The sequence below is a fragment of the Phacochoerus africanus genome, chromosome 10, assembly GCF_016906955.1.
Source record: "Phacochoerus africanus isolate WHEZ1 chromosome 10, ROS_Pafr_v1, whole genome shotgun sequence".
Classification (NCBI taxonomy): Eukaryota; Metazoa; Chordata; class Mammalia; order Artiodactyla; family Suidae; genus Phacochoerus; species Phacochoerus africanus.
The window spans coordinates 138412406-138425377 of record NC_062553.1 but is presented as its reverse complement, the minus strand read 5'-3'; the positions used below and the strand labels follow the sequence as shown (position 1 = coordinate 138425377).

At 43.5% G+C, this 12972-nt stretch overlaps 1 long non-coding RNA gene across 1 annotated transcript; it reads left to right on the top strand.

Annotated features, from left to right (window-relative positions):
* Positions 1-623: 623 nt before the first annotated feature.
* On the top strand, positions 624-7933 carry LOC125137612 (uncharacterized). Its single transcript, XR_007137451.1, has 2 exons — positions 624-660; positions 7661-7933. It is a non-coding gene; the product is annotated as an uncharacterized LOC125137612 (long non-coding RNA).
* The last annotated feature ends 5039 nt before the right edge of the window (positions 7934-12972 follow it).

The window sequence follows — 12972 nt, the reverse complement described above, 5'->3', positions numbered from 1 at the left end:
GTAAGCGATGAAAGGAACAGCGGCTTCCGTGGGTGATCCCTGAGGAACTGGGTGCTGGCCCCCCGTGTCAGAATGTGCTCTGAGCAAGGGAGCCATCACTTCCCTTTGGGCCTTTCTCTCTCTTTCCTGATGGGCCTTTCCAAGAGAGGAGTGTGTGCCAGGCTGCCACAGGGGCGTGTCGCAGCCCCGGAGGCTGAAACAAGGGACGAGCCTTGCTTGAGTCTTGTCATCTCCTCCGGCTCCGGAGCCGGGAGGCTGGCGTCAGGGGGGCCTGTTGGTTTCCTCTGCGGCCTGTCTGCTTGGCTCGCACACAGCCGCCGCCTCGGGCGTGTTCCCGGCCTGCCTTCTGCGTGTATCCGAGTTCACATCTCCTCTTTTTATAAGGACTAGGGCTCGGTCGTAGTGGTGCGGGCCGATTCGTATGACCCTGTTTTAACCGAAGTACCTCTTTAAAGACCCCATGTCCAAAGAGGGTCGTCTTCTGAGGCGCCGTCCGTTCGAACTTCAACCGGCAAATGGGGGGGATAATTCAGTCCTAATAGGAACCATGCCTCTTACTTTTATATTTCAATAACAGTACTTTGCAAAAATGACATTGTTTCTCCTTCCTGCGCTTTAAAAGTAATGGAACATGTCTAAGATGGTAGGACATCTGCATAGGTGAGTATAAATCTTCTTGGCATTTTAATTTTCTCACTGGAAGTCTTGTTTCCACGGGAAAGTGCTAAAGGTTCTGGGAGATTTTTGTCGTTATTGCTCTCCTTATGAAAGCAGCTGTTCAATGAACACGGCGTATTTTGTCACCTCATCAAGAAGCAGAGGAAGATTATGTTGTGATCAGGTTTTGTGTGGCGATCGTCAGTGCTCTTCTGATTGTCTGAGCCCCGGTGATTGATTTAATAGGTCTACTCCAGGGCAGTTACTCATCCCTGATATTTGTCCAACTCAAAGCTCCATGTTATTTATGTAAACGATGCTTTATACGCCTTCCATGAAGATAAATCCCAGTTGACAGAACTGTTTAGGAGATGACTCTGCCTCCCAGTTGGGATTACGGTCACAGAATTTTATCTTTATCAACTCCCATGTTACTTCCCCGGCACAGTGGCAGCTCTGGAGGATAAGAGGATAAGGTATGATTGGGACAATCTATTTTCTGCCCTGAAGGTAGTATGTTGACATTTCAGAAGACTGTACATCCAGGAAGGTTTCAGAACACAAAGAAAAATAGGCTTAGGAACAGATGATGTATCTTTGAAAAATGAAAATACCTATACACATGGGGGAAATCTTAAATCAGAGTTATTTGGATATACTCAGCACTTGGAAGGTGTTCTTATGTATAATGAGTTATGTGTGTTTAGCTTTGGCCAGGGATTTTTTTTTTTTTCTTTAACGTGGTAGAACATGAGCTTTATATGTTCTTTATACATGTGCTTGTTGGAAGAGCAAAATGTGATTTCTGGTTTGAAAATGATGGAGTGAGGCCTGTGAGGTTTTTTTTTTTTTAAATAAGAAATCCTCCAAAAGCCAAAAAAGGAAGAGCAGCAAAAAGTAATGCATACTTGATCTCTGATAGAACTGAGAGATATAGGAAACTGCCAAACGATCATCACAAAGTGGGAAAAAAGGAACAGCCAAACGCAATAAAGGCCGACTGGGACAGACGGACCCGTGAAGCGAGGGCCTGCGTCATGGCAGAGCTCAGCAAAGGCTCAACACACGTCTCTCAAATAAGTGTGCTTCAGGGAAATATAAAATAACCTGCACTTATTCACAGCAGTGGGGACAGGGGACATATCTGGACGCTTGCAGTCAGGGTTGACTGAGGGATCACATGAATAACCGTATCTGCAGAAGGTAACCTCTGGTCGTGGGGAAAGGAGGAGAGGCGTTGTACGTTGCTAACGCGCTGCGGTTTGTCAGCAGGGAGGATGTACGAGCACAGTCACCTCTGTCACTAGCAGAAATGCTGGGAGCCTACAACACAGCCTTATCCACGCTTCCACACGTGGCAGATGGGCAGAGTGGGGCGCTCATTTGAAAGACAAGTGATCATAACAGGAAGAAGCAGAGGCTTGAAGCAGAGCTGTTGCCGGGGGAAAAAGAGATAAAGAAACAGGAAAAAAACAGGAAAAACCACTATCAGATGTGAACATTCACCAGGAAAAATAGACCGTGAAGGAGGTAAAATCATAACCACACTCGTCATCAAGTATTCATAAAACCTTAACGAGACAATTAGCTGAAAGGGGCGCAGTAGAGCTAGAAGAGCTCAGGGGAGGTGACTTGCTGGGCACCTTGAGAAAGTTCCCTTTTCCAGCGTCTAGTGGGGCTTGGCCAACTGAGAGCACTGGCAGAAGGAGGGACGGGGAGAGGAGCGGAGGCAGGGTTATTCCCTGGGCGCCCCAGTGGGTCAAGCTGGGCTGCCTGGCCGAGGTCCTCGACGAAGTAAGGAGAGCCTTTCAAGGGGCTCCTCTTAAGGTTCCAGTGACCACTCCCTCCCTTTGCCCCCTTTACATCTACAGTCTGAAGAGCGGCCCCACGGGAGGACTGCACCAGCCCTGGGAAGTTCTCTCCATTCTACTTTCACCTTTGTAAATACTCTCCTTATTAATTTTTTTCTTTTTTTCTTTTTTTTTTTTTTTAGGGCCGCACCCGTGGTGTATGGAGGTTCCCAGGCTAGGGATCTAATTGGAGCTGAAGCCACCAGCCTACACCACAGCCCACACCAACACTGGATCCTTAACCCACTGAGTGAGGCCAGGGATCGAACCCACATCCTCAAGGATGCTAGTTGGGTTCGTTAACCACTGAGCCATGACAGGAACTCCTATGAATTTTTTTCAGTGTGAGCATGCCATCCATTTCCTGCAAAGATCCTAACTAGGAATGAAACTGGCAATGCTCAGAACAAAAGTAGAAGGAAAACATTTAAATACTATAGAGATGAGCCAGGTCGGAAGCAGCCCAAAGGAAAATGGGTTCTTCTGAAAACCAAGGCACAATTAATGGTAGGAATTAGAAAAGATGTAATGTGAAATCAAAATAAATATGGTTTAAAAAGGCAAGAGAGAAAAGAACAGAAATGGAAGACAGATAAATCAGTGTCATGGACAAAACCAAAATAATGTAAGCAAACACCTAGCCAAAGATATAAAAATTCAGTCTGTAGCCTGGGAGCCTCCATGTGCCTCAGGAGTGCAGCCCTAAAAAGATAAAGAAGAAGATGACCCAGACCTTCCTGCTGCAGGGTCTCACTCATTTAGCTACTGCGGTTTGAAGGCCAGTACTCTTAAGCAAGAAGCACACTCAGACCTGGTTCAGTGGAGCTCCTGGGCGCCAGACGCAGTCATCTTTGCCGCAGTGTTTGACAAGTCTGGTTTTCCTTCTGGAAAATAGCACCAATTATCCTGCTCAAGACGGTTTGCTGGTTTAGAAGCAGGAGGAAGCCCAAATGGCCAGGGGCAGACACAGGTTCCAATTTGACATACCCGGTGTAAACACCCCTCTCTGGAACACCAGGACCGCTAAACCCATTAAGACAAGATGGCAGGATTGAGAAGCCGAAATCGCTTAAGGGGGTATTAGGCATAGCATGAGGGGCCACTCCCACCTCCAGCACTCGGCCCCCAAGCCAGTATATTCTGACCACTGGAGACATAACACTCTACACTGGTTCCTGGTTCAAGGCACACACTGCTTCTGAATTTGCGTCCCAAATTTTCCAGGTTAAGTACCACTGAGCTTTCAGTTCCGTTGCTGTTTCGTAGCAGCCATTTCTACAAGACGAGGCTTAGGGTCGGTCCAGTGGTTCCACAGGCCTGAGCTGCATCTCCTTTGCGGAAAAATGGGTTCCTTGTCCAGGGTTCCTTGTTTGTGTAGCATTTCGTGACAATGAATAAGGCGTTCTTTAAGCTCACAAATAATGGTATTGGCAGAAGTGCTGGAGGCTGGGAGGGAACCTCATATCCAGAACAAGTTTATACATTTCTATAAAGGCAAATTCTACACCCTCCATGAGAGAAGGGATCCGACACGATCGACCTGCTACCACGTAGGGCACTTGGCTGTGGTGGCATCATGTCAGCTCTGGTGAGAGGGAAGTCACGCTGTGTCTATACAGTCTCCAGTCCTGACACAGCGGACACTTTATCCATGAAGCCGCTGAGCTGGTGTTTAAGTTACCGGGAAACAGATTAGTGATGTATAGTTTAAATCTGTGTTTCCTGTAAGCAGCATTTTGCCAAGTGTGTGTGTGTGTGTGTGTGTGTGTGTGTGTGTGTGTGAATTCAGGCTGATAATCCAGTTACATTTAGTGTGAGATTTTGTAATTTTTTTTTCCTGGAAGGAATAAATGCTCCGTTTGTTACCTTTTTGTCTATTCTCGCCTTCCTGGCTAGTGATTTGACAGCAATGAACCGGCCTCCACACAGCCATAGACCTCATTCCTTTCTGCTCTACCGGGCCTTCCTATAAGATGTCAACTGGGAGTTCCCGTCGTGGCGCAGTGGTTAACGAATCCGACTAGGGACCATGAGGTTGCGGGTTCGATCCCTGGCCTCGCTCAGTGGGTCAAGGAGCCGGCGTTGCCGTGAGCTGTGGTATAGGTTGCAGATGCGGCTCGGATCCTGCGTTGCTGTGGTGTAGGCTGGAAGCTGAAGCTCCGATTAGACCCCTAGCCTGGGAGCCTCCAAATGCTGTGGGAGTGGCCCCCAAAATTGCAAAAAGCCAAAAAAAAAAAAAGACGTCAACTGGCTTGGCTAGGTTTGTAGGCACGAGACTGTATCTTTCCCCACTACCCAACTCCCTGTAAATCTGTTATCTGAACCATCAAGTTGCCAATACTTTTTTCCCAGCCTTTTGTCAAGAGATACTGCCTGCAGCTGCCTGATTTCCCTGGAAGCTTTCCATTTCTTTTCACTCCACGGGGTGCTTGTCTGCTGCTGTCTGCTTCCAGACCTGTGGCTCATGGTGCTCATGTCTTTTGCGTTTCTGGTTTCTTTTGGGTTTTGTTTTTTTTTTTTCTGTCTGCAAAGGTGTATCTTACTATTGAGCCTAAGTTGTTTTGGTCATTCTTTTGAATATTTTATCCATTTTCACTACCTAGAGAGGACAGAAGTATGCCAAGGAATGAATCTTTTTTTTTTTTTTTTTTTTTGACTTTTAGGGCTGTACACGCAGCATATGGAAGTTCCCAGGCTAGGGGCTGAATCGGAGCTGTAGCTGCCATTCCACACCACAGCCACAGCAGTGCGGGATCTGAGCCGCATCTGTGACCTGCACCACAGCTCATGACGACATTGGATCCTTAACCCACCGAACGAGGCCAGGGATCAAACCTGTGTCCTCCTGGATACTAGTTGGGTTTGTTACCGCTGAGGCACAATGGGAATATCTTACCCACTGTCTACCATTTAATGGCTAAAGAATAAAGAGTAATATCTGAATATCTGAATATTTACATTTATTGAACTTCAGAGCTCCTTTAACTGTCAGTATTCATTGCGTCTTGTGTGTTGTCAGTCCCTTGTATTTAATTACTATGAAAATTTATTGTTTGCAATAATAATATTGCATTCACCTATTTTGGCAAATTTTACACTGTTTCATATGTAAGACCTCTTGATACTTGTTACATGGGGAACTGACAGATTTAAATAATGAACTTAACTAGGGATAAATGTAGTGTTCTAGATTTTGGTTCAGAAATCCATCTGTAGCAATAAAGGACAGCAGAGATGTGGTGAAAAGGAAGCACACATGGCAAGGACTAGCATTGTAGGTGAATCAGAGAGCTGTGTGAATGGTTAGTATGTCTGCCAAAAGCATCGAATTCAAGTAGGAACAGTGACAGAAATAGCAGGTGAGGAAAAGGCTGGTGGCCCTCCCTCCCTGCGCTCCACACGTCAGGCCAAACAGAGGCTGTGATTTTGAGATCCAGATGCCACGCATAAAAGCAGCTTATCTGGAGAACAGACATCAGAATGTTAAAGTTTTGAAAACCATTATAAGGAAGGCATGTTTTAAGCAGCTGACCTCGGAAGGGCCTTATAAGTGTCTTTAAATATTTCAAGGATAGTCACGTGAAAAGGTGAATCATACTCTGGGTGGTTCAAGAAGACAGAGCTAGAATGGATAGCTCTATGTTATGTGTTTTCTAGTTCTAAGAAAACTAGACAACTTTAGAATTTCTTCAATATTAGGATTTTGGAAGTAAACTTAGCTCTGTCACTCTAATGAGTTTCCCGTCGCTGGCGCTGCTGGGTGAACGCAGACGGACGTCTTTCTGGAGATTCGCGTCTTCAACCAAGGATCGCAGCCAGTGTGGTTCCCTTTGAGGGTCTCCCGCCTACCGCGCCGTCCCTCACGAGCTCGGTCGCTTTTGCAAATCCTCGTGAACGCCGTTCCTTCATTACGTGCCAGATTCCCTCCCGCTTTCTCTGCCTTTACAAGGCTGCTATCCCCTCTTTATCCACTGTCATCTGCGCTTTGCTCACCTCTTCGTATCCTAAATTTCAGCGCCAGTGTCGCTTCTTCCTGGAAGCCTCCTCGGAGGTGTTTTGTTGTTGCTGTAAGTCCGTCTTCCCACTAGGTCATGAATTCCTTCAGAGAAAATTCTGTATATCCCATGAGTATATCCGGCACTTTATACAGTGCTTGGTACAGTGGAGAGATGGATGGAGTCATTAGTTGGCTAGGATTTGCATCGTTCCAGCCTAAACAGAGACGAGAGGTGTGTCAGCATTTCTGCAAAGGGAGCCAAGGCGTATACAGAAAGGGGTCGATGTCAAGGCATATGTTTTTGGACCCGGAAGTAAAAGAGCCGTTGGACAATAGTAAAGGAACAAAAGGACAACTTACATTTTTTAAACTGAAAAGGAAAGCTAGAAAAGTAGAAGCATTAGTTGAGGAGAGAAAAAATATATGCTTCTTAACAAATAATTTCCTCATTGTTCTATGGTCAATCAATTCAAATCGTCTTTTAGTCTAATAATTTTGCAAGAAGAGTCCATTTTCCTTATGATGTAAGAGACTGGAATAATCTAGAGAGGAAATTCTATTTTATCGATAGATTTTTTTCTAAAATACTCCGCTCAGTGGCATGTCTTTCACTGTTGTTATTTTTTGGCCACACCTGTTCCAAAGGCCAAAGTTCCCAAACCAAGGATTGAAGCTGGGCCACAGCAGGCAACCAGGCTGCTGCAGTGCCAGTGCCAGATTCTTAACCTGCTGCGGCACAAGAGAACGCCAGCTCTTTACTTCTCCTTCAATGTGAGGGGTACCTGCTTTCTAGATTGCACATGTGTGGGTCTAGTTTCTCTGTGACCACATAAATCATTACCATGTTTTAGTTTGAATAGCTTTGCCCTGTTGTAATCCTATGGATACGAAAGTTATATATGGGAAACACCAAGAAAATTGTTTTATGAAGGGAAATCAGCGTTCTCTCATGCCCTGTAGCCTTTACAAAAGATAAAATGAAGGGAAAAGCCTTATTAATGCATGCTTGGAAAACAATTGTAGTCATTTTCCTGGCTGAAGATTAAATTATTATACATTATAGTGTGCATGTCTATGATAAGTAGATTACTATAGATCATGCCAAGAGAAGGCGGAGGGAAGATTGCACTAACATTAGCTTCTCTGGTATCTGCAGGCTGTAAATTTCTCTAAATGATAGATGTAAAGATGGAAGACAGATGGATAGAGGAAAAGACAGAATCAGATACGGGATGAGTTAGTACTGCAGCCCATGCTCCAGCGCTGTCTTATTACCACAGGGCTAGCAAGCATCAAAGTCCCACACGGCCTCCTCTCCCTCCCCCTGAAATGGACCGATTTATATGAAAATTAAGATTACAAATTAAAGCCTGGCTATCCCGGAGTTTTCCAGTTCATCAGCCATCCAATAAAAATGATGTCAAGCCTGTATGTATAATTCCCAGAAGATTACTCTGTCCTTACAGCTAAGCCCTGTCCCTGATAGGAAAGATCTCTATCCACTTTTATTGAAATAAAGAACTAGCATCGTAATCCCAATATTGAGGTATAATCTTCATTATCTCCTGACCCTCTTGAGGTTTCCCCCAATCTATATTACTTCAGATTTGTGGATTTATAATCCTATGTATTTACCTTTATTGAGATAGGATTAAACACTGAAAAAAAAAGCTCCCCCCAAATCCTTATGATCTCATGATTGAGTTTCAGTTCACCAACAATCAACTAATGTGTTAGACTGAGTTTGGTTTTTTGTTGTTGTTTTTTACAGTGGCTCTTATAGGTTATAGTCGAGGCTTGAAAAGGTACTAATTGGTCCCCTGAGTGTCCCTGTTTCATTAAATGAATTATTTCCAGTCCAACCTGATTTGTAAAATGACAGCAATGTCCTCTTTTCCCATTTCCAAAAAAAAAAAAAGAAAGTGGGGCAGGTGTATAAAAAGGTAAGCAGAATAAACCAGCTAACTTTTATCTCTTTTCTTAGGAAGTTTGGATTCACAACTATAGTTAATTACTGGTATATCACAATCCCCCCACCTTCCCCCCAAAAGCCTTAATGGCCTCCGGCTACGCCTCGGGCTGTTAACTACCGCACTAGTCATTAATGCTGGTCAAGATGATTTCTTGGAGATGACTGCTAATTTATTTTTTAATAGACGAAACAGACTGTTCTGCACAAAGAATAAAATGGTAGTCATTTTTTTCCCCTTTCAAAAATATAAACACCTATGAAAACCCCATTTTACTGTGGCATTTTTTAAAACACCTCAAACATTAGTTTTATTTCCAAAGTGAAGCTGGGTTTGCTGTGTCCTGGTTTTCCCCGATGATCATGTTTTCTTAGTTTTTTGCTATATTTGGAGAAATATCTCGATTAGGAGGTTTGCTAAGTGTTCTTAGTTATTTGCACCTCGTATTTTTACCTTTCGTGCAAGGAAATACTAGGATTACATTATTTGGCCTTTAGATTTAATAAAAGGGAAATGAGAAATATTTTACTATTGGCGTGACACCACTGCACTGGAAGTTTTCTGTTTGTTGGTTGGTTTTGTTTTGTTTTCTTTTTTTTTTTTTTTGGCTTTTTAGGGCTGCACCTGCAGCATATGGAAGTTCCACCACAGCTCACAGCAACGCCAGATCCTTAACCCACTGAGTGAGGCCAGGGATCGAACCTTCATCCTCATGGTACTAGTTGGATTCATATCCACTGCACCACAACGGGAACTCCTGGAGCTTCTTCTCAAAATAACATTTATTCCTTCATTGTAAAGGACTCTTGCTTTAATCAAACCATTATTTAATTAAAAGGTGGGATTTTGTATCACCTGCCTTGGCTCAACTATTCATCTGTGAATACTTTCAATTTAATTCATTTGTGCATTTACTTGAGCACCTGCTATTGCCTGGGCACCCTCAGAGATAAACCAGCAGAGAATAGGGGAAGACAATGAGAAGACAGAAACAGCTTTTGATCACAAAATAATCTTCTGGCTTAAAATGCTATTCTAATGTAAAGTTAGAATTATTAGTTTTCTTATTAAAATGTTTATTCACCAATTAGAATTAACTGAAACCAGTATTTGTTGCGCACCTAATATTTTCTGGATGGGTGGGTAATTTGAATTTTCTTTTTTTTGCTTTTGTTTTATTTTGCTTTGCTTTTTTTAGGGCTGCACCTGGGCGTATGGAAATTCCCAGCTAGGGATCAAATTAGAGCTACAGCCACTAGCCTACGGCCACAGCAATGCAGTAAGAACCATGAGGTTGAGGGTTTGATCCCTGGCCTCGCTCAGTGGGTTAAGGATCTGGAGTTGCCGTGAGCTGTCATGTAGGTCGCAGACGCGGCTCGGATCTGGCGTTGCTGTGGCTGTGGTGTAGGCCAGCAGTTAGAGCTCCGATTAGACCCCTGGCCTGGGAACCTTCATGTGCCTCGGGTGCGGCCCAGAAAAGACAAAAATAAATAAATCAATAAATAAATGTAAGACCAGAAACAACAACAACAACAACAACAACAACAACAAACTATGGATACCGCGTTCTTTATTCAGGGTGTCCAATTATTCTGAAACTATTTCCTTTCCCTGTGCAAATAAAATTCCAATCAGTAACCAACCCCCCCCCCAAAAAAAAAACTATATATTCTTTTTTCTGAACAAGGATAAGATAGGACCTGAGACAAATTTCATAAACAATATTTGACTTTCTAGCAGCTGACAATTCCCTCCTAGATTGATTTCCTAGTTTTGACTCTGGATTTCTATCATCAGCCAACAAATGAGGATCAGGTTATTTCATGAAGGGTTTTATTTTGATATGGTTGCCCTCCTTCCAAAGCAGGGCATATTCAGTTATTTACATCTTTCTAAAGGAGGTTCTTCAGAGTATAGCTCTAGGCAGAACTGAGAATGTAGGTAACAGTTGGGACATAGAGGCTCATCAGTTGGGCACAGAAGAGCTGTGACACTTGGGCCTCAGATGCCTACTGGATGTAACCCCTTTGACTCCCAATTGCAAGGAAGGGAGTAAAACTAAAGACCATGTAGGAAGTGGTGGAAAACACATCACGAAGTGCTGTTTTTCGTGCTAAGCAGTACCTTAGGGCACACAGAGGCATGAGTAGTTTGCCAGGACTCAGAATCTGCATCCTCGACGCCTGGACTGATGTAAATGTTCTCCTGTGGTCCTTCCCTCTCCTCTCCTCTCCCTCCCTGGGAATCTTCCTAAGGAGGCACCCTTACCAGGACGCACAGCTGTCCTGAAGGTCAAAGGGGCCATTAGAAATATTTATTTCCAAGAAGCCTCCTTCTGTGAGGGAAGCCCACAGTTTTCAGAATTGTTTATAACATCAGTTATTTAATAGATTTTAACTTTTGTATCTGCTCTCGGTAATGAACGTGGGGACTGTGGGAATTAACACTGTTTAGGCTCTCAAGATAGAGAATCAGCCAGATGGTTGCCCTAATGTACTACCATAGTTTACTAAGTTTTCGAGTATGTAAAAATTTTGGTCACATTTTGGGGGGGGTTGGTGAATCTCTGTTACTCAAAACCATGCAAATGGAAGAGCAAGTACAGTTTGATTCACATGAATACTCTTATTACACATGAACGCTTAGGTCACAGACAGCAAGACGTAAAGACCTTTCATCAAAAGCCTCTTTTCTTTTAGATGAATCTACAGAGTTGATCTGCTACATTGACAGGCATTCACTCCCTTCTTCATATTTCATCTCTCAAAATAGTCACACACATGCCCACGTTCATCACTGCCAAAATGCTGACTTTTTGTCTGGATGGCTAGAGAGGAAAAAGAAAACGATCGCTGTTATGCTGCAGCCGTTGGAATTTGGGGATAAAACCTAACTCAAAGTAAAGATGTCCGCAGTAACATCCGCCTGTCTTCTAACAAATTGCAATGCACTTCTTCCTGCACTGTCATCTCATTACACCATAATCCTGCGGGTATGGCAAGGTATTGTTTTCTGCTTTCTCGCTCAGAAAATGGCATGCCCGGGGACATCCAGAAGTAGTAAGTCAAAGTAGGACGAAAATTTAAGCCTTTGGACTCTGAGGTCTGTGATTTCCCACTCAGTAAACCACCTCTTGTGAAAACTGCTCAACTTGCTAAGGACTGTGTTCTCTGTGTAAAGCTTTTAAAATATGCAATTGAGGTGATGACCTTACGCCGAAAGTGTAAAATCGATCTTAATTTTGGTTAGGAGAGCAACCTAGGTGTGATTTATAATGTAAGGACTTGTCCACCCCAGATCTTCACAAAATTTAACTCCTGGGTCCATATAAGGAAATGTGGTGTTTAAATAACCCTTCGCGTGGGTCTCTAGGAAATGATGTGTCTTTGAAGATTTCCAAGGAGCATTCATGTCTAGGACAAAGTATAAAGGGCTGGGATAAGTCACTTGGTCTGTTTCATTGTGGTTTTTGGCAGCATACTGTTAATAAGTGTTCTAACGCAGATTACCCAGGGGTTGCAGTGATAGCAGAAGCTAATGATATGTGAGGAGAAGGACATGTGACTCCAGACGGGTCTGGGGTCTGAGTCTTCACTGGACATGGGGATATTTGAGTTTTCTGCTCTGGAAACAACCTGAGAAACTTCTGGAGTGATCTGTGCGTGTTCTTACTCTCCAGGTTTGTGCTGTGCACACTACTGCCAGATTGTACCTATTGTTTGCTTGACTGGAACTTGGAGGAAAAAGCAAGAGGATAAAATTAGGAAAAGGGGAGGGGCAGTGACATGGGAGCCTGGGGAAAGGACAGGCGGGCAACTAAGGACCAAAACACCCGCTTCTTTGGACAAATTAACTTAAATTTGGATACAGCATCGCCATGAGAATGGTGCCCTTCCAAATACCTTTATAAGGAGTCCAATACCTTACCCAGGCAATGATTTTTCAGATGGCAGTATTTAAGAGTCACCTGGAAGCCTGTCAAAAATGCAGGACTGTGTTTTGTAAATGTGAGCTCAAGTTAAAGAAACTGCATTTTTAACAGAGCACCTGGGTGACTCCGACGAACTCTACTTTGAGAAAACCTGAGCTATAGCAATCTCACCCCTGGACGGAAAATTCCCTGAGACATTGTTTCCCACACCATTTTAACCTACATAAAGTTCTGATGCTCCAATTTTTTTAAAAAAAATTGTGTTCATTTTCAAATTCTATGTCAAATGTCAGCATGTGAAAAATTCTTTGTGTCTGTGGGATAATCTATGGACCAAAAACACAACACACTGAGGGACAGTTCAAAATCTCAGGTACCGTTCCCTTGCTGAGGTCAGATTTGAAACATTACCAAAGCGTTCTAGTAGAATACAAGATGTAATGTCAGTCAGTTATTATCCGTTCATCTCATACACTGTATACATAACAATTGTGATGAAATATATTTGGAATTTTTATTGAAATTACCAGGCCATCAACCTTATATGACAACCAAAGACAAACAGGA